Source organism: Thamnophis elegans, chromosome 5, assembly GCF_009769535.1.
Source record: "Thamnophis elegans isolate rThaEle1 chromosome 5, rThaEle1.pri, whole genome shotgun sequence".
In the NCBI taxonomy this organism is placed as follows: Eukaryota; Metazoa; Chordata; class Lepidosauria; order Squamata; family Colubridae; genus Thamnophis; species Thamnophis elegans.
Genome location: NC_045545.1, coordinates 79,500,612 through 79,523,187, shown reverse-complemented (window position 1 = coordinate 79,523,187; position 22,576 = coordinate 79,500,612). Strand labels below are relative to the sequence as shown.

Genomic DNA, 22,576 nt, shown 5'->3' with positions numbered 1-22,576 from the left:
TAGGTGGTTAGGTTTGTTCAACAAGAAAATATTATTTATTTAATGCATCTTCGGTGAATTCCCTCAACATGCCAGGCTTGTTTAGGGTTAACCATAGTTATTTTTTGTGGCTTCCTATCTGGTATATGGACTTAAAACTCTCTTTGATTTGTTTATAGTCTACAGGAATATGCAAACCCAGAAAATGTCTTAATTCTGTAATCAGGTTGTCTGAATAAAGCTTTTGAAACTGGTGGCCATGAGGCTAGTAATATTCTTAGTATTTAAGACTCCTGTTGCTGCTATATATGGGTTTTTTATAGCTATAATTTCCTGCTTGGGTAAGCGTGCAGATTATCGTCCCTCCCTCCCGCTGTTTCCTTAATGCTTTGTCTTTTCTCCAACAGATTTCACAATCTTTTTTTCTCACATTTTTTTCTGTGAGAAAACTTTCTGATCAGTTTTATGATGCCTGCAGAAAAGTTTCAGCTTGATTTGTCAACACACACCTTCCCAAAACAGCACCTCTCAAATGAAATTGATAGCAGTACAACTGTGAAATGCATTGCACATGGCAGTACATAGAAGCCAGAAGTACTTGATATAGAAGCATGGGAAAAAAGTGGATTTTTTTTTTTAGAGAAATAAGGAAGCGATTGAAACTGCACACTGTTCCCTGCATGTTGCAATCATCACAGTTGGGGTCACATTCTTATATTTATCAACAGTGTTTTCAACACTTTTTTGGCTGTTCAAAGAGATGACCAGAATAATTCATCTTCTTTTTTCTCTTTGGGTTCGGTCAAAATGTTTTTCTACTGAAGCAGAATAGCAAATAATCCTCTATTCTAACCCCGTTTCCAAAGAGAGATACATTAATACTAAAAGCCAATCAAGCTATTAATATACCCCAAAGTCAACTAAGTTATTAATCTATTCTTCCCATTCCTCTGTATTTGAGATGGTGATAATGATTTCATTCATGTATTCACATAAGTAAAACCTAATGAATCTTCTGGGACTTCCTCCATTAGAGAATAATTTCAGAACTGAAGCAAAGTGCAAGGAGGTTTAGCACCTCTTCTTAAAAACATATTTGTATTTCCACTTTTAAAAAAATTATATACATATGCACCAGTGGTGGGTTGCTAACTGGTTTATTACTGGTTTGCTCGTGTGCGCTTGTGTGTGCACACAACACTTCTGAGCATGTGCAGAACTTCTGTGCATATGCAGAAGCATCTGGGCGGGTGTACAGAGTCTTCTGCCACAGCCACTACCAGTTTGGCCGAACCGGGTCGAACAAGGAGCAACCCACCTCTGATATGCATCCCATGGAAGAGTATGATATACGTGGAAAACAGAATAAACTTAAATGTTGCATGAACTGAGAAACTGTAATGATAAATTGCTGTCGATGGATGGCAGCAACAGGTTCTGTTACATTTAAAAAATTGATGTTACAGCTCTTGCTTACACACTTTCTCCCCAAATTAAGAAATTTAAGCAGCAGTTATATAAAGAGCCCAGAAAGGGGTGGGGTGAATTTTGAATGAGGGACAGATTCATTAAGAGTAGGATTTGTGTAGAAAAGGGAAAAGGGAGAAGGAAAATTAGAGGAGCAGTTGATCGTTTAAAGTTAAGATGCTAAGATGTTAATATTATGTGAAATTACAGTTGCCAGTTCTTTAGTTGATGTTGGCCTTCATAGATCAAATGCTAAGATGTCATAATGTATTGGCATAATATATGTGCTATATCCAAGTGTATCCAAGCAGTGAGGCCTTTTATAATCGACAGATGGGAATTTTTTTATCAATATGCAGATTTTCTAAATACTATCCAAGATTGTTTGACATGGAATCTACTGGGCCAAAAACATGGGATCACCATGGCTATTCTTTGCGATCTTCTCCAATTCTTTGTCTTCTATCCGTTATTATTGCCACATAAATTCTCCATATGTTCTCCTTTTCAACCAGAATTAAATATGATGTGTTATCAGCCAAGACTTTATGAGTTTGTATTCAGAAATCTCACAATATTTTAGCATGCTCATTTTCAACTACTTTTTCAAATCTGTATTGCTATCAATTTTTCATCATTGGCAAATGATATTTTTTACAGATGTTCCAGTGAATAAATTTGGCAGCTGTGTTATGTCATTGTTTATAATCTTTCATGTAATCAAGCATGAGATGAGTGTTTCTTCTGTTTCTTTTTACAAACTGCACTTTGAATCATTGGATTATTTTTTAATTGATTGCATTAGTTTGAACAGTTTGCTTGTATGCAGCCAAAATCAAGCCTTCAGTTTATTTTTTTAATGTTTCAGGTGTAAACCATTGCCATTTTATTTTTAGGTACTTTCCCTGCATGCTACAATTTTGTAGAAATTCACCATGCAATATTTTTTCCTTGCAAGCATTCTATTCTTATTTATATTAAATTATTTCAATATTCATGTTTTGCTTCCTATATATTCAGTAATTTTCAGTTTTTAACTTGCAACTTCCAGTTTTTGGCTGTCTTTTATATAATCAATCAATGTATACTTTTTTGCTTCAACAATTTGTTTGAACTTAAGTAAACCTCCGCTTCCATTTGTGCAGGGCAGATATACTCTGTCAATATCACTATGGGGATATAATCCATAGCAAATAGTCATCAGTTTTCTTGTTGTTTTGGTCCAAACTATTCTGTTCAGCTTGTGTTCAGTTAATAATTCCAGCAGTGTATGGCCCAGGTACTCATGTTTCCACCATTCCGTTTGGTCTTTAGCAAGTTTCTCTTTACACACATTCTTGACTAATCACATTTTAAACTTACCCATGCTTGGATAAGTTACACTTTTACACAACTATAAAATGTCAGATACTTGCATGCTTCAACCTGAATTATTATTATTGATTTTTTACAGATGAAACATTAGAATATATTCCTCCAATGTTTAGATTATCAACTTAATAAACTCCATATGGCATGATGAGCGATGATCTTTCCAGTGAATTGAATTCATGTGAGTTCATGAATTCATGTGAATACAAGACTGTTCTGATACATGTTGCACTGAGCAGTTAAAATGCTGCATTTATAGAATGGCAATCACAAGGGGGCATTGTCAAACCTCAATAACTCTGGTGAAAATTTGCTGAACCCTACGTCCAACTAGTGACAATGTCGATTACAGGAGGGACAGGTGACTATTTAAATGTGTGAAATGACCTGAGCTGGCTTTGCTGGGAAAACTGAGGTGGGGACAACAGGTATGTGTGAATTGCTTTGGCCCATCAAATTGGAATAGAGTGCAACAAAAGTCATTTCTCAGCTCAGAGAAATCCACTTCTTAGGTGCTCTCAAAAGTCCACTCAAAACATGACTGTTATTCTGCAATTACCCAGCAATTATTTCTACATGAAGAAATACAAAAGTTTGCACGCTGTTCTGTATATCTGCAATTGGTCTAATAAATTGATACGGTTCCACCACAAAACCGCGTTCGACTAAAGCGCGCTCGACGAAACCACGTAGCTGACGTCATCACAGCGCAACGAAAAAAGCACGCTGTAAACGCTAAAGCTAAAATTAACCCCTAAACCTAAACCTAAACCCCCTAAACCTAATCCTAAACCTAACCCTTAACCTAACGCTAAACCTAATCCTAACCCTTAACCTAACCCTAACCCTTAACCTAACCCTAAACCTAATCCTAACCCTTAACCTAACCCTAAATCTAACCCTAAACCTAACCCTTACCTTAACTTGAATCGGCTTTCTTTCAAAGCGCTATTTAAAGTGCCCTTTTTTCTCCGCGGTCGCTGTTGTCGCTCTGCTGATGACGTCAGCGACGCGGTTTAGTGGAGCGCAGTTTTGTCGTGCCACGAATTGATGTGATTGGTTGGATAAGGGATCCCCATGATTTTATGAAGAAGTCAGCCTGTATATTTGAAAATGATAGAGCAAATCAAACCCTGGAGAAATCTATCAAAGCTCTTGTTCTGACAAGAAGCCTCATCTAATCTTTTCAAGCAATGATCAGCATCAGAACCAAGGGAAAACCAGCGTCTGTATGCTTGTATTCTTACGATTTATATTGATTGTTTCCTAGTATGATTTGATTGCTTATTTGTACCCTGTGACTATCATTAAATGTTGCACCTTATGATTCTTGATGAATGTATCTTGTCTTTTTATGTACACTGAGAGCATATGCACCAAAGACAAATTCCTTGTGTGTCCCATCATGCTTGGCCAATAAAGAATTCTATTCCACTCTATTCTCTCTCCCAATAGAGGTGTCCATAAGGTGTGATATAAAGCAGGCAGAGCTTTGATTGCACCATCACAGTTACTATCTTGACTTTTTTTTAAAAATTACAGTACCATCCCCAACTGTGCCTTTTCCCTCTAGGTCTGTGATATGGAAGGCTTAGCTTTCCAAGCTGCTGAACTGCAGCACCCATCATCGATTCTCTTTGATTTCCTGCAGATGCTGGAATTTGCCCTTCAAGGACCCGGGGAGTTGTGTCCCTCTCCAATGCTTGTTAAGAGTTTGCACAGTTTGCATTCGGCCTAGAGCAAGGGTCACCAACCTTTCGGACCTCAGGGACCACTAAATTCATAATTTTAAATCCCACAGACCACTAATATGATCTGCCTAATGACTGGCTGGGTGAGCATGGCTAGGTGGTCATATGACTGGGTGGGTGTGGCCAACTCAATGTCACTCACGTCAAGGGACACCTCGCCAGCCTCGCCCCTCCTCTCCCAGCCACTCCTCAACAGCACACCTGGGCTATTTAGGGCCCCAAAAGGAAGCAGTTGTTGGAGTTAAACAGCCACCACGAGCTGTTTTGTTGGCAAAACAGCTGGCTTAGTTCAAATGGGGTCTGGCCAAGAAGGAGGCTCAGCAGAAGCACCTCACTGAGGACTACGAGCATAGGCTTTCCAAGCAGAGAGAAGACCTGTGGGAGTGCAAGGCCAAGTACTGACTCCTAGAGGCTCAGGGGGCTGAGATGGTCAGCCAGTTCCAGGCCAAGATGCAATCCCACTGGAATGAGGCCCTCTGGCTCTTTGCCACCAGGGGCACTTCCCTCCAGCCTTTACCCAAAGTCCTGCACCAGGAGAGTGAAGCAGACCCCAAGTCAGAATTTCTCCCCCCTCCAACCCACACAAAAAGACCCCGAAGGAGGAGACTCTATGCAGCAACACAAATGTTTATTGAACGTATCTGACCCAGAGGCCGTAGTTTGAGGACTCCTGATTTAGTGCAATATAAAAAATGCAAATAATTTTTCTGTGGACCACCAAAATTTTCTTGTGGACTACCAGTGGTGCATGGACCACCAGTTGGTGGCCGCTGGCATACAGTACAGCTAAAATGCAGCAAGGGGGAGAAGACCGTACAATGGAGGATAGTTTGTTCTTTCCACCTCTCCTCCAAATTGGAGTTTATATCGGAGCAGCAGAAGGCTTAGATCACACAAATGTTGTCAAAGAGACACTTAATGCTGGCTGGTCAAAACTCTAGGAGCAAATGAGAACTCTAGTCACCCTGTCCCACACTAACTGGAATCCAGGACTTTCCAGGGGAGACAGATTTCCCACCTTCACTTTCCTGATGTCCTTTGTAGGTGTATGAGAGCCCACCCAGTGGGCAGTTTCAACCATCTTCTCTCCCTTGTCAATCTAGTCTTTCTTTTTACTGCCTCGTGCCTCTAAGATACACACCAGCATCTGGACTTGCAGCTCTTGGGGAAAGTGACTTAAAACAGTTGGGAGTTTGTCTTAATTGCCCCAGACCCACTAGCAAGTGCAAGCAATTTTAACACCTAGAATATTACATCCAGTTTTGGTCACCACACTATAAACAAGAGGTTGAGACTCTAGAAAGAGTGCAGAGAAGAGCAACCAGGATGATTAGGGGACTGGAGCAGGGGTGAAATCCAGCAGGTCCTGACAGGTTCTGGAGAACTGATAGCAGAAATTTTGAATAGTTTGGAGAACTGGCAAATGCCACCTCTGGCTGGCCCCAGAGTGGGATGGGAATGGAGATTTTGCAGTATCCTTCCCCTGCCATGCTCACCAAGCCACGTCCACCAAGCAACACCATGTTCACCAAGCCATGCCCACAGAACCGGTAGTAAATTTTTTTGAATTTCATCACTGGACTGGAGGCTAAAATATATGAAGAACGGTTGCAGGAACTGGGCATGACTAGTCTAGTGACGAAGGATCAGGGGAGACATGATTGCAGTCTTCCAATATTTGGGGAGCTGCCACAGAGAGGAGGGGGTCAAGCTATTCTCCAAAGCACCTGAAGGCCAGACAAGGAATCATGGATGGAAACTGACCTAGGAGAGATTCAACCTGGAAATAAGGTGAAATTTTCTGACGGGGAGAACAATCCACCGATGGAACAGAAGTTGCCTTCAGAAATTGTGGGAGCTTCATCACTGGGAGCTTTCAAGAAGGGACTGGACTGCCATCTGTCAGAAATGGTGTAAAGCCGCCTGTTTAAAGGGGGGTTGACTAGATGACCTACAAGGTCCCTTCCAACCCTGTTAATCTGAATCTCCCGCTGCAAGGGTGCGCTTCCCCCTGGGGGATGGCTGGTTGGTTAGCAGCTTTGGGGAGGAAGGAGATGGCGCTGCTACAGGGACAGTGGAGGAAGGTTGGACCTGCACCTCCGATCCCCGATCGTCCCAAACGGGTCTCACGCGAGGGAAACCTCCACGTTTTCCCAGCCTCCCCTCCCCGCGAGCCTAGGAGGGGGTCGAGGTGGGAGGGGAGGAGAAGGAGCAACAGGCGCGGAGCAGAGGCGGCGACAGCAGGCAGATGCTTCTCGTCCCCGGCCTCGCCACTGCACGCGTCTTCCAGGAAGAGGCGCCTGGTTCGGCCGAGAAGCTGCGAGGGCTCGATAAAGCTGGCCGCTATCGGGACGTCGCAGCCAGCAAGAGCCCAGCAAAGGAGGAGCTGCGGGGGGAAAGCAAGCGAGCGAGCGAGTCACGGGCAGATCTCCAAACCCAGCCGGGGAAGGAGGGACGGAGAACAACCCAGAGGGCGTGGAGACCCGGGCTCCCCTCCAACCGTGCTGGAAGCCGCTTGTGCGCTCGGTGGCGTCGCTGTCCAGGAGGACGGAGAAGCTGCTCGCCCCGCGGGTGCCGCGTTTGGAGATGTAGCAAAGGTAGGAGGTGGGGGGGGGGGAGCCGAGAAGGAAAGGTGAAGCGGGGCATTTGGGGAGGGCAAGGGACGGGAGGGCGGAGTTTAAGCCTGTCGGAGCCGGTGCCTTACCTGTGTGTGTGTGTGTGTGTGTGTTGAATTGACCCAGGTCAAGAGAAACTGGCGCAGGATCCTAGACTTTTTGATTTAAGGACGTGTTTGGAAGAGGCAAAAGAGAAGGGAATCCGGCTGGCTTTTGGAGACAACTCTTAACTCTGTTTTAAGACGGCTTTCTCCTCTGGGGGAAAAAAATACAGAAAACTACTCCAAATGTCAGCACCTCAGTGGGATCGTCTGAGCTAGCCATAGGGACTAACCAGAAAAGAAAAACGCCATAAATTAAGAACTTCTTGCTGAATGAAAATCCAGCAAGACTAAAGGTAAAGAACGTGGAAAAACTCCGTGTTTCATTGGAAACAACAAAAAAAAACCCTGCCAACATAGAAATACCGTTATAGCAATTTATAGTGAGGCTACAGTTTGGAAACTGTATACAGTCCTGGTCACCACATGTCAGACATGATGCTACAGATGGGGAAGGATGCCAAGGAAGCCAATTAGAAGGATGCAGGGCGATTAGATTGGCTCCCCTTCAAAAAGGTTAAAAGGCCTGGCTTTTTAGGATAACTGGGATGGAAAAGAAGGAAGGGAAGCTATTTAAGAGCCCATGGAAGGGGCCTTGGGTGATATGGAAAATGTTTTTGGAGCCAAGCTCTTCTTCCTCACAGTGTGAGCACTCGAAGCATTACTAGACACTCAGGACTGAAAGCAAAGAAGAAGGAATTCTTTGCAGAACCTAAATTAAACTGTGAAGTTTGCTAGCGTCAGATGTGTGCACAGATATTAACTTAGGTGGTTTTAAAAGAGAGCAGAAAACATTCCTGGAAAACAGGCTAGGAATGGCTTGTAGACTTGATTATTGTTTCATGCCTATAGGTTGATGAGCATTGTGCCTAATATCAGCTAGTAGGAAGGGAATAAAGATGGGGAAAGGACTACGGCCCATCTTCTTCTGGTCTGCACTTGGTTGGAAACTAAGCAATATTAAATATTGGACTTTTTTATTCTTTATATTCTTATATTTTTACATTCTGGGTCCCTTGAAAATACACACTTGGTCCAACAAAAAATCTGTCTCTCTGTTTTTGCTGCTGACGCCTCAAATACAAACCTCCACCAAATAAACTGAGCTAAACTCTTCCATAAACTCATTTCCAAGTAAATATGCCTGAGACCACACTTCATACTAAGCTTGAAGGTGTATTGACCTGCAGAAGAATGTGCTGGAAATCACAGAAAAATCATTATTAGGAGTATACTTAAAATAGGCTGTTGGGTCATATTTACTTTGCTTCATGCAGGAATCTTTATTATTCACCCTTTTAAAAGATGAGAAACCAAAGCTAATTACAGATGTGATCCAGTGGCAAACCAGTGTATTTCTATGCCAAAATATTTGTCACTGAGTTTAATAGTATTTGTTGTTAGGTAAATGGTGTAGGATTGCAGCAGCAATACAGAATAAGGACATCTATTGGCGGTTACAACATCATGTTTAATCACAGTTGTGTTAACTATGATTTGTTGAAAATACTATATGTGAAGAACAGTGGTGGGTTTCAAAAATTGTTGGAATCTACTCTGTGGGTGTGGCCTCCTTTGTGGGAGTGGCTTGCCACCCATGTGACCAGATGGGAGTGGTTTTCCGCCCATGTGACCGGATATGAAATTATGCATTAGTATTTAGGTCGGTCCAAATAGCTATTCAGAAACTCTGGCATTGAAGCATGCAAGTCTTAAAGCTGTCAAGTTACAAGATCCTTGCCAGTGGTGGATTTCAAAAAATTTTGGAACCTCTTCTGTAGGTGTGGCCTGCTTTCCGGGTCCACTGGTGGAACTTCTTCTAACTGGTTCCATAGATTTGACGAACCGGTTCTACCGAATAGGTGCGAACTGGTAGGAACCCACCTCTGGTGAAGAACAAAAGAACATGTCCACACATGAAGGTCCAATTATGCGCAGGAATCTTCTTAACTAAAAGGATTGGGGTATTTATTTATGTATAAAATTTATAGGCTGCCTATCTTGTCTCAAGGTTAGATAAGGGTCAACAGAATTCATGCTGGGGTTGGAGTTAATTTGCTTATTGCTGCATAGGGATTCTAGACCAGGTTCTGGCACCCCTTCTACACTACAGTCACTTAGATTCACATAGCATGCTAATCCAAAACAATACATCAGACGTATCCTGGATTTGGTTTCCTAAAACCCAGACTAGATTAAATTGGAGTTGAAAGGTTGGTGGTTTGGCATTGTCTTAATATGTTGCGTGAAATAGGCTATTCATTTGGTTGGATAAAACATTTTATATAAATATCAGGATTTTGCAGGGTGACTCATAATACGCAAGATGGCAGGTATGTCATTGTTATCAAAGCCCAACCCCTTGGTGGGCATGGCTTGGATTGCAACATTACATCTGCCATCTTGTAAATTCTGATTCCTCCCTACAATCATCTCTGTATGTAAACACAGCAATTGTGCACTTGGTTTGTGGGAGGGTGTTGTTATGGCTTAGTGATACTGAATAGGCTTAGCTAATGCAACAATGGAAATGCACAGAGATTTCAGTTGTGGAACCAGTCCACAATAGCAAATCAGGGATATACCATTCTGTTATTTTTTAACTAATGAACCACATGGAAAGGGACACGGTGGCTCAGTGGCTAAGACACTAAGCTTGTTGATCAGAAAGGTCTGCAGTTTGACAGTATGAATCCCTAGTGCCACGTAACGGAGTGAGCTCCTGTTACTTGTCCCAGCTTCTGCCAAACTAGCAGTTTGAAAGCACATAAAAATGCAAGTAGAAAAATAGGGACCCCCTTTGGTGGGAAGGTAACAGCATTTTGTGCGCCTTTGGCATTTATTCATGACGGACACATGACCACAGAGACATCTTTGGACAGCACTGGCTCTTCAGTTTTGAAATGGAGATGAACACTGCCCCCTAGAGTCGAGAATGACTAGGACATATGTGCGAGGAAAACCTTTACCTTTTTACCACATGGAAATTGTCAGGCTTGCTGGCAAAACTTGGCAAAATTTTTCAGACAGCCAGCTCACCTCAGGATGATTTAACTAGTCTTTAGGCCTGAATTCAGCTTAAGGCCCCTTGGATGTACAACATGCTTGGCAAGATAAAAGTATTCATTGTGGATTAGGAAGAAGTCACAAAAACAGCTGATTCACCTCTGTCAACATGAAATTGTAATTCCATCTTTATACTTGTTTAATTCCAACATTTCCCCCCCTTCCCTTATTTTAATGGACTTTCCCCGCCGTCCTTCTTTGCCTGTATGCCTTTTGATATAACTGACATCTCTACCCTGAGAAACTCTGACTCTCAGCTTCCAGAGAAATCCAGTTTCATCCTAGAATGTAGATCTGTTTAATGTAATGAAATGTCTGTGTTGAAACAAAATGCATGGCACACTAATAAAGAAATTATAGACTGAAATACACACACACAGAGACACGCATGTGTGCATGCACGCGCACACACACACACGCACACACATGGTTTCCTCAACTTAGTGCTCTCCAGATGTGTAAGACTAATTGCCAAAAATTTCCCAACCAACAGCTGGCTGGGGGATTATGACAATTGAAATTGAACACAATGACTGGGTTTGTACAAAGCATTATAGCTAAAAGATTGGGAAACCGATTTTTCAGTACATTCTGGAAACTCGATCATTGTCTTAGCTGTTGAACGAACCAAGCTAGGACTTTTAAGTGTTAATATGACTCCCCCCCCCCTTCATTTGTGCATAGCCTCTTACTGTGTTTTGTTCTCCCGTGGTTAGAGGTGTGTAGATTGTATTGTGTGAATTCAGTCACTTGGAGAACAACAAAATGAACAACGTTGAAGTATCTAGTCTATATCTTTTCACACTCATCCCACCTGAACGATTGTAATAATGGCAGTCGGGTTGGTGGAAATACTTGGAGAGGCAGTAGGCAGCCCTGGTAGGTCACATTTTTATTTGTTTGTTTGTTTGTTTGTTTGTCATACATGTGCAGGATAGCTGGTATGGACATGAACAAAGGAAATGAATGCAAGTAAATGGAGACAGTAGGAAAAGGGACGGTAGGCATACTGGTGTGCTTTATGGACCTCTTAGGAATGAGGTGAGGTCCATTGTAGACAATTTAAGGTTAAAGCTATGGGTGTTTGAGGGAGTCGGGTAGAGCATTCCAGGCATTGAACAGCACTACAATTGTTGCTGAAGTTGTATTTTCTGCAATTGAGTTTAGAGCTGTTTACCTTGAGTTTGTATTGGTTGTTTGCCTGTGTATTATTGTGCTTGAAGCTGAAGTAGTCATTTACAGGTAGGACATTATAGCAGACAATTTTGTGTACTATGCTTAGGTCCGACCACTGCTGTCACAGTCCCAGATTGTCCAAGCTCAAAATTTCGAGCCTGGTGGCATAAGGGAGTCTATTGTGAGCAGAGGAGTGGAGTACTCTTCTCGTGAAATACTTCTCGACCCGCTCAATCATATTAATGTGCGATATACAGTGTGGATTCCAGGCAAACAAGCTGTATTCGAAAACTGGTCTGGCAAAGGTTTTGTATGCCCTAGTTATCAGGACAATGTTGCTGGAGAAGAAGCTTATATTTGTTCTGATTTTTGTTGCCAATGTGTAAGACACAGCATTTGTTAGTTGAAATCTGGAGTTGCCAATTCAGCGGCCATTCTGACACATAGTCAAGGTTGCTTTGTAAGGCAGCTGCATTGTCAGTGGTGTTAAGTAATTTTATGTCATCAGCGAAGAAGAATAATCCCTATGCAAGAAGAAGGAAGCTTACACACAGAATAGCATAAGTAAATATGGACATACCTCCATAGTGGTAAGTTTCAGAATGATTTTTCTGAGAGAGACACGACTCCTGGAGGAGGAGAGGTGAGCTTTTAGGGGAGAAAACAACTTGCAAAGACAAGTGCTTATCCTCGGGGGGTGGGGGGGCAGAAGAGATTTAGCCCTGAACCCATTGTCTCTACTAAACAGGGAAGCTGCAGAGAAGAATAAAAGAAAGGAATACAAACAGTTCACTGTATGAGTTAAGCCGACATTGTTAGGAGATCCAGGATTTAGCTTTGTCTTTTATTTAAGGAGAGAGTCCAGAGGTGGTATTTAGCCAGTTCTGACTGGTTCTGGTGAACCAGTAGCAGAAATTTTGAGTAGTTCGGAGAACCGGCAAATACCACCTCTGGCAGGCTGCTCCCCCATCTATTCACTGCTTCGTGAATCCCAGCTGATCGGCTGGGTCTTCTTCTGTTGCCCTGCACAGGAGAAGGGAGCTGGAAAGCAGGTTAGTGGGGTGGGGAGGGAATGGAGATTTTATGCTAGCCTTGGCCTGGTTGTTGGGTGGAAATGGGGATTTTGCAGTATCCTTCCCCTGCCACGCCCACCAAGCCACGCCATATCCACAGAACCGGTATTAAATTTTTTTAAAATCCCACCACTGAGAGAGTCCCTTATTTAGTATTAATTGTAGTGTTCCTTTTTTCTCTGCATGGCAAGGACAGTTTATTGTGATAAATGAAGTGGATAGAAATCCCCAAATGCTTATTTATCTTAAATGTGTTAGTCTTTAGGGGTGTCATATGACTCTCTGTTGTTAAAAAAAAATCCACAGAACTCATTTATCAGTTTCTTGCCTGCTCTTACCTTGAGCTTGGATTTCTTTGGATGATGACTGTACCAAGCTTCAGACCTTTAGTCTAATTTTCTTCTAGCTACAAGCCACAAAGAGTGTAATGCTTGGGTGTCCAACATGGCCCCTGCTAACATGTCCCTTGTCCCCTGCCAGTTCCCTGCCCTGCTTAATTTTATGTTTAATTCTTAGAAGCACAGATGGGAAGCGAACCTGTTGCAAACGCAGAGTACCTGTGCGAGTTAAAAACAGTGAAAAACAGTAGCACAACAAATCTCATCCCTATGAAATCAAGGACATAATGGGTGTCCAAAGCATGGGGCAAAGAAATCTGGCAGGAAGGAAAATGACTTGGAAGTAGGTTCAGACTGTCTCCTTCTATAGGACTTCCCTGGAATTGCAGTACAGCAGTTATGGTTCTATGTTTACTTTGTCAACAATTCTTGGCTGTCTTGCAAATTTGAATAAGTGGTTCGTTTCTGTTTATGGGATGAAGTCTGGCTCTTCCAACCAAGGTGCGTTTTGAAGAATGGGCTGCCACGCTTTTGGCATCTTATGGGGTTGTTGGGCAAGATAACACACACCATTATGTTATGATGCAAACAAAAATACTTTTGTACACGCATTGAAAGTTGACAGGCAGGTAAATAAAGGGTTTGCCTTGTAACATCGCTCATTTGGTTAGCAATCTTTTCATTGTTGTGCCTGGCTGTCACAAAAAATCCAAAAGACATTATTTGCAAATAAAAGGGTGAGTGACTGAAGGCCGGTGCTTTGGACATGACTGTTTTATGGTTGGCCACATCTAGCAGGGCAACCATTTTGTGAGGGTACTTATAACTCTCAAAAGTCTAGAAACATCCCCTGCTTCAGAAAGGTTGGAGAACCTTAGGGTAACAATTATATAATTTACCTCTATTCTTGATCACATCTTTGCTACGTTCCATTTTCGGCACCGCAGTTCAGAGGATTTGGAACAGGCCAAGGGGAGAGTAATGAGGATGATATTGGTGGGGGCAGAAGATCAAGAAGGATCTATCTAGGATGGTGGAAGCTGCTAGAGATGGTTAGTCTTGGGATATGATGACTGGAAACTTATTTAGCTGTCAGAAAGGACACCTTGTGGAAGGTCAAGCTATGTCCTCCCTCATTACATAAAACAGAATATCAAATAATGGATTCAGCTTCCAAGTTTATGTTAGAATAAAATTCCCGAACAGTAAGAACAGTTTAACGATGGAACCAATTATCCAGTGAGATAATGGTCCAAAGGTTAAATTACCCAACTGCATCTTTAATTTGGATTTCTTCACTGAGGAGAGCATTGGACCTGGGGGCATGAATAGCCCTTTCCAATTCCATGTCATCTGTTTCTGTTTTAGTGACACAGCTGTAAACAGAGAAAACAATAAATTAGCTTCAAGTAGAATGACAGCCTAGAATTCTGTGGTTCTATGATTTTCTCTCTCTGTTCAGCTCCTATTTGTTGCAGAGAGGAAACCATAGAGGCAAAATATAGCAATATATGTTCTAGTAAGTTTGCTCTTCCAAAGTGGAGAGCAGCTTGGGAGGGTAGTGGGATTAGCCATCCCTCGGAATGGTGGAAAAAGAGAACCTCCTGCATCATTTTGATCAACATGGATGACAGCATGAATTCAGAACGGAGTTTGAGTTTAAGCAAAGAGAAGCTGTTAATGCTTGCCATAATTGACTTCTTGCTAGGATGATGACACAGAATCTGAGGGAATTCCAGGAGATCTCACCTTCTTGTAGAGGAACAATGGAAATTCATAGAGTTGCTAGATTTAGTCACTCATTATTATTTGGCACCTTTTCTTTAGAGCTAGGTGGACCTACCTGGACCTGACCTTACCACAAAAATAGCAACTAATTAGACTTCTTTTTGAATCTTGCATTGATGACAGAAGCGAGCCCTCTAGAACACATGAATCTGGGCAAGGAGCTTGGCTGACAGAGTCCTACTGAGAATATATATGTACTGTATCTGCTGTAGACTGAATTGTTTCAGCTCTTTCTTTCTCAGCCCACAAAGTTCATCCGCTCTCCACTGATGATGTTACCCAGTTTGGTAATGGAATGTCTGCAAAAAACCATCTTTCAGGAACTTGCTTCTTCTTCTTCTTCTTACCCTTCTAGTATTTGCTGTCTAAAGTCAATACAAGATTCTTATGGTGATTTTAAAAAAATGTTTTTTTTTAAATAGTTGAATATATCATCACCACCATACACTGACTCAATACAGTTCTATAGTGGAAAAAACACCCTCACATACTTTATAGTGATAAAGATAAATTAAATGGAACTGGGAAGGAAGGAAGGAAGGAAGGAAGCAAGGAAGGAAGGAAGGAAGGAAGGAAGGAAGGAAGGAAGGAAGGAAGGAAGGGGAAGAGGAGGAAGGGAAGGGGAAAGAAAAGGAAAGTCCAACCACATAGTGGCCTTTTAGTCTCAATATGGGATTAACAACACAAAAGCTTTTTATTAACTGTCCATGTAGAAACACGTGGGTTTCTATAGTGGTGCTGGGATCGGAAAGATCCCCACCAGGAGATGAATCTGATAGGAGTCTTCTTTGTATCTAACACCTTTTCCCAGGCTATCAGTATAGCTTCTTATCTGTGGTCATTGCACCAGTTAGACATAAAGCAGGCATAGACAGAATAAGGCTCAGATAAAGGAGAAATACAACAGCCAGGACGTAAAGACACAGGATCAAAAATAAGAAGAGTGTGATAAGAGAAGAAACAATACCATTGTTTATGGAAATCATACCCCCAAAGGGAACTGAGCCCTTATCCTGCCTTCTCACCATTCCTGAACCTTTGACACAAATATTCAAGGTGAAACTGTTCAGTTCTAGAGCTATTTATTTTCCGGTTTAAATCTATTAAACAGAAGATTTATTTTTCTGTTTAATACAATTATTACACTCTCGAGCTCTATTACATAGGGAAGAAGTTGGCAGTCTTCTCAAGCCCAAAATACTCTTTGTATCAAATCACCCCACAGATAATTTAAAAATGCTTTTAGCTTTACAAGAAACACATCCTTGCGATCTGAGGTGAGCTCATGTGAGAATAATGTCATGAAAAGATATTTATTTATTTGATTGATTGATCGATTCACACCCTCTTTCCAATGTAAAAGTTTTACTATGTAGAATGATTCCTAATATTAAACAAGTTTTAAAAGAATAGTTCAGGATGTCAGATATAAAGAAGTAGGATAACATCTGTGCAGGTCAAAAACAATAATGCCGGGATTTAATAGTCTCTTATAAAGACAGTCTTCAAAATATATTTTAATTTTTTTTTTAAATGAACCTCTGAATGTTTTTCCCCAGAGCCTCTAGCCCTTTGTGAGTTATATGGATGAGATGACTTGCATAGACAAGCACACATCTATTGTGGGATGACAGAAGAGCTTAAATTAGAAAAAAGAAACACTGACCTGTAATCCAGGAACATACTAGTAAATCCTGATCTATTTCTGCCAACTTTGTGTTTATCTCAAACAGAAACCTTTGCAGTATGGGTTATATTATGTAATATAAACTTAGATTGCCTTAAATTACAAGTTGTTTACATTATTGTTTCTTTTTAGTATTATATAGCTATTTACTTTAAAATATTTATGAGGTCTTTGATCAAAGTTCAGCTACATTTTATTGGGGAGTTTTCCCCTCTTCCTGTCTTAAAATAGCACTTTTGATAAATCTGCATAAAGTAAAGATTGAATCAGTCATATTAAAAAAAACGTATCATTCCAGGGACAAACAAAGCCTAACTGGATGCTTTAGTGAGATGTGTGAATTGCAAACAGGTCATTCATGCGCTATTAAGATACTAACTGTTGCCTTGTTGCTTTCTTATAAACATGTCATATAAACATCTCTTTATATGTATAAACTGGACTGGGAGAGGTAAATGTTCAAAGGAAGATTTAGAATTTTTGTTTTCTAAGGAACAGAGCGAGTAAATAATGAAAACATAACAACAAATGAGCCAGAGGAAATGTACTAAAACTTCAACACTGCAAATCTTGAATAAGTATTGCAATGGAAAGTAAAAAATGTAAATCTATAACATTAGAAACACACACAAACCTACACCCAGTATACTAATCTACCTATCTACCTACCTACACCCCCTCCCAAGGCAGATGGACCAAGGCAGTCATAGAATGGATTCCACTTGATAAAAAGCATCCACTTAAAGAGACCTAAAGCAAGATGAATTGACAACATCAGCAAATATTGTGGACCCAATTGGAAAAAGAAAGCTCAGGACTGTATTGGTTGGAAACATGCAGAAGAGGCTGCATGTTTGATGATGATACATATATACATACACACACCAAAGAGGAGTCTAATAAGAAAAAAAACACTTCTTAGGCATACATGTGGAGAAAAATGGTTTGGGCTTCAGTAACACAGTTGTGTCCACCATTTTGACTTTTTGACTCCACCTGGTAGGTTCTTACTTCTATTTCAATGACAGGAATCTTGGGGAATCAGGAATCAATGTAGCTTGCCTAACCAGTTCCAAAAAAGTCAGATGGCAATATAATATTTCAATGGCCCAATGAGTCACTTGTTCATTTTTTGAATAGAATAACAGAGTTGGAAGGGATCTTGGAAGTCTTCTAGTCCAACCTCCTGCAGAAAACCCTACACCACTTCAGACAAATGGTTATCCAACATCTTTTTAAAAACATCAAGTGTTGGGGCATTCACAACTTCTGGAAGCAAGTTGTTCCATTGATTAATTGTTCCAACTGTCAGGAAATTACTCCTCAGTTCTAAGATGCTTCTCTCCTTGATTAGTTTCCACCCATTGCTTCTTGATCTACCCTCTCAGGTGCTTTGGAGAATAGGTTGACTCTCTCTTCTTTGTGTCTGATCCTGAGATTTCAGAACACTGCTGTCATGACACATCTAGTCCTTCTTTTCATCAAACTAGACATATCCAGTTCCTGCAACCGTTCTTCATATGTTTTAGCCTCCAGTCTCCTAATCATCTTTGTTGCTCTTCTCTGCACTCTTTCTAGAGTCTCGACATCTTTTCTACACCGTGGCGACCAAAACTGGATGCAGTATTCCAAAGGTGGCCTTACCAAGGCATTATAAAGTGGTATTAACACGTCATGTGATCTTGATTCTATCCCTCTGTTTACGTAGCCTAGAACTGTCTTGGTTTTTTTGGCAGCTGCTGCACACTGCTGGCTCATATTTAAATGGTTGTCCATGAGGATTCCAAGATTTATTTTAATGAAGTAACACAAACAATAAACTATCAGCATCTCTTTGGAGGTTCTGTAGTAATGGAATCCTGCATTGGGCACTGGGTTGGACGAGATGATCTGCAGGATCCATTCTATTCTCTGGTGAGAAATATTTGGTCAATCTCCTCTGCAATGTTCTGTCTGGGAAGTCTCCCTGAAAGGATTGGCAACATTTCTGGTGGAAATCAAGATTCATATGCCAGCTGGCAACCAACATCAATTTTAATTAAGCCATGGTCTGAATCTCATCCCCAGTTTTATTCACAGGAGAAATAATACCCCCTATTTTTGCTTCCAATTTCTTTTTTCCAGTTTTACATTGTTCTGCTGCTGTTTGATAAATATTGCAGAAAAACAGAGGAGAATTGCTTCATCTGTTAGTTGCGTAACTCTTTTAGAAAACTTCCACTCCTCAGTTTTACCAAAAGAAAAAAGTCTATTTCTATGTAGGTGGTGAATACAAATCTTTGTGGCCATTATGATAATAATATATAGATAAACCATGGTTTGTTGCAATATGTGAACAGGTTAACATTTGAACCCAGTAATGGGTCATCATAGGAGAATTTTTCCTCCAATTGCAACAGGAATTTGTTGTGCATCATTAAGATATTTTTAATGTACCTGGAGAACCTGACTGGTATTTCCTTTTCCTATTTATAGGATGGATGTGCTGGGAATCGAATTTGAGATGTGAGCTTTGGGGATTGTAATATTTGCTTCTCACAATCATCTCCCAGAATGTTTGACATTTGTTTAGCCAGTTCTCCAATGGCTTGTACCAGCAAAGAATCAGGACACAAAAACAATATATTTGAATATAATTACTCAGGAGTTTGCTGGGTAAATTCCATATAGGAAAGGCTGGAAAAAAAGATCTGCATACAGCATCATGCATGTCTGCAGTGTCTGCTTAATGTATTACAGACATGACTTTAGCAAAAATTTGAGGGGAAGTAGATTGGCAGAATGTCAGGAAATTATTTGGCCTAGTCTGAACTTTGGAATGAAATGTATGTATATGATATTTCGTGAAGGAAGAACCTTTAAATAAGGACCAATTTGAGATGCAAAGCCCTTTCTTTTAATCTGTGTCTATAGATCACATCGCACTCATGTTGGGAGCACCAAGGCACTTCTGGGTTGAAAGGTTTACCCGGTGACATCACTGTCACCGTCCCTCACCAGGAGGAGCTGGAGCAAAGGACAGGAGCTCACCCTGTCCCACAGAAGCACTTGGGTGTCGAACATGAGCTTGCTGCTTGTCAAGTTAGCCGTCACCGTGTCCTGTCTAGGGATAGTGGACAATCTACTGGACATGTCGACTGCCTTATCCCACTGGAATATCTAAACCCAGCTACTGAGATAACACACAAGATCGGAATTAGTTGATCTTCTCAAGAAGACAGGATTGTACTCAGAGACTTTCGTATAGGGGTATCAAATTCTGGCCCATGTGGCTGACCTGGAAATATCAAAGGACCATCCTGCGGTGCCTCTGCTGGCTAAAATGGGCCCCGCACGGTCTCTGCCAGCCCATTTTCACCCAGCAGATTGCTGCTGGATGCTGGCGAAAATGGGCCATGTGGGGGCCTTACAGCAGAGGTGGGTTGCTCCTGGTTTGGCCTGGATTGGGCGAACTGGTAGTGACGGTGGCATGATGCTCCGCCCACCCGCCCGGATGCTTCTCTGCATGCACAGAAGTGTTGCACATGTGCGCGCGCACGAGCATGAGCGAACTGGTAGCCCCGGGATTTGCAACCTACCTCCGCCTCGCAAGTCATCTGTGTGACCTGGTTTTTTTTTTGGCCCACAGAGTGTTGCAAGAGGGCATGAGGTGTGAGGGACCTGCACACAGCTCCCCTTGCCACGTTTTGGCCAGCAGGGTGCTGCAGGAGGTATCTGTCCTGTCTCCCCCCCTCCTCACTCCCCTCACCCTGCTAGCCCATGAAGAACTACAATGTTGATCCAGCCCTCGATGAAATCCAGTTTGACACTCCTGCTTTAGTACCAGAGTTAGGAAAATCCATTTTCTGATATGCTGTTTGCTTCAAATACATTCCACTTTGTCAATTAGCTTTCCCCAAGCTGATGTTCTATTTTGGAAATTCTCAGGATGGCTTTAGAGTCTTTACAGTCCTAATTTCTATGCAACAATGAAAAAAGTAGTAGCAGAAATTTATTTTCGTCAGCCACTGAGATGTGACTTTGGCAAGGATCAGAGGTAATTACATTTTTGCTTTTCTAATGGAAATATTGAAGAAGGAGGATAAGAAGGGAATTGAAGCCTTTTGAACTTTGGTGCTGGAGAAGACTCCCGAGAAAACTGTGGCCAGTTAAGAAAATCGAAGGGATGGCTTGTTATATAAATCAACCCAGCACTTTCACTTGAAGCACAAATGGCCAGGCTCAAATTATGCTACTTCAGAAATGTTATGCAAAGACCCAGCTCTCTGGAAAAGGTCAGAGGAAAGAGAAGAGAAAGACTAACAGTGACCAATGGGAGACTTGAAAGAACAGATTAGGAATGGTGGCTAGGAGTTGAAAATGACTTGATTGCACAAAATTGCATAATCAATAGAAATAATAAGGAAGGAAGGAAGGAAGGAAAGAAGGAAAGAAAAAAGGAGGAAGGAAAGAAAGAAAGAAAGGGGAGGATGGAGGAAGGAAGGAAGGAAGGAAAGACTAGTTCTGATCTTAGAACTCAAAATACATGCTTTCTACTTTTTTTCTTCATTTTTAATATTACATTCTGAAGTGAGAGAGAAAAAAGGTAACATCCCCCATGCCACCCAATGCAGTGTGATACAAGGATTGTTCTCCATTACTTTCAGTCCTTTCAAATGTTTTTTCATCTACATGCATTTTCTGTGTGGCATCCAGAGATTGGGAGCTAGATAGATGATAAATAGACAGATGATAGATGGATGGATGGATGGATGGATGGATGGATGGATGGATGGATAGATAGATAGATAAATATGGATGGTTGGATAGATAGATAGATAGATAGATAGATAGATAGATAGATAGATAGATAGATAGATAGATAGATATATGATAGATAGATATATGATAGATAGATAGATAGATAGATAGATAGATAGATAGATAGATAGATAGATAGATAGAGAGGCAGGCAGGCAGGCAGGCAGGCAGGCAGAGAAACAGATGGATGGATAGATAGTCAGTCAGTCAGTCAGACAGACAGACAGACAGACAGACAGACAGACAGACATAGATGCAGTTGAGTTCTTAATGGTTGATCTCAGAAGCAAGGACAAAATATACTGAATTCTTCTTGAGAAAAGAAACTGGATTTCAATTTATCCACCTAAAATAGTCACTTAGGACCAGCTATATGCTCCTGACAAGGTGCCTGAATAGTTTGGATTGCAGGTCCCTGGCACCCAGCCCAATATCCAGCAAAGTCTACCTGGAAATGTCTGGGCCACAGCGGTGTGACCTCTTGTGCAAATTAGGGTCACTGGTATGAAACAAAGTGGAGTCTAAGAATCACATGTTCATTAGGGATTGAATCTAAACCTAGCTGGTAGCCGTGGGAAATGGATTGCTTCGAAATAATTCAAATTGGAAGTGTTTTATACATAAAATGTAAGAATCCTGTGCTTGTTCTGATTCTTGTAAAACTGGAAACAGCCTATGTCAGGAATTACTGCAGAACAAGTTGCTGTCCCTCAAGGGCATTAACGCATTATGAGATTGCTTTGTGCTGAGAGACAGGGGAAGATTGCAAGTGTGTGTGTGTGTGTGTGTGTGTGTGTGTGTTTACTTGTGAATGCCTTAGGGTTCAATACAACCCCTTCCATTCAACATCTGAAGGAAACTGCTAGGTGAGATCATCAATATGTGAATGGTATACAATTCTACAATTCTTCTCTGGATTGTGTTAAGTGATATTGTCAAATATCTGAAGGCTATTCAGGGATGGATGAGAAGGAAGGGACTTTTTCTCAACCCTAAGGCTGTTTCAGGGGGTCAGGAATATTGGGACATTTGAGATTGGTACACAACCTGGGATTTACAGTTCCTGCTACTACTGGATGAATTGGTGGCAGTTGTAACCAGGACGGCTTTTGCACAGGTTCAGCTGGTGCACCAGTTGTTCCCCTTCCAATAACTGGGAGGCTGCTCAGATGAACACTGACTGACTCACAACTCAACTCATAGTGGGACTTTTGCAAAAGGCCTGAGCTGGAAGACAATTTGGAAGCTACAGCTAGTTCAACAGTGTAAGCAGTTGTGATTGATCAACAACAGGCTGTGCAACCAGGGAGGGGTGGGCTTCAAAAATTTCAGCAACGGCTTCTCTGCCCTGTTGTTGGGTGGGT

The 22,576-nt window shown here is 41.5% G+C and overlaps 1 protein-coding gene across 1 annotated transcript in view; it reads left to right on the top strand.

Annotated features, from left to right (window-relative positions):
• The first annotated feature begins 6,685 nt into the window (after positions 1-6,685).
• Positions 6,686-22,576, top strand: part of RIPOR3 (RIPOR family member 3) — a 143,585-nt gene continuing 127,694 nt past the window's right edge. The window contains exon 1 of the mRNA XM_032218282.1: positions 6,686-7,165. The gene's annotated coding sequence lies outside the window, so the exon portion shown is untranslated. The remainder of the gene's footprint in view (positions 7,166-22,576) is intronic.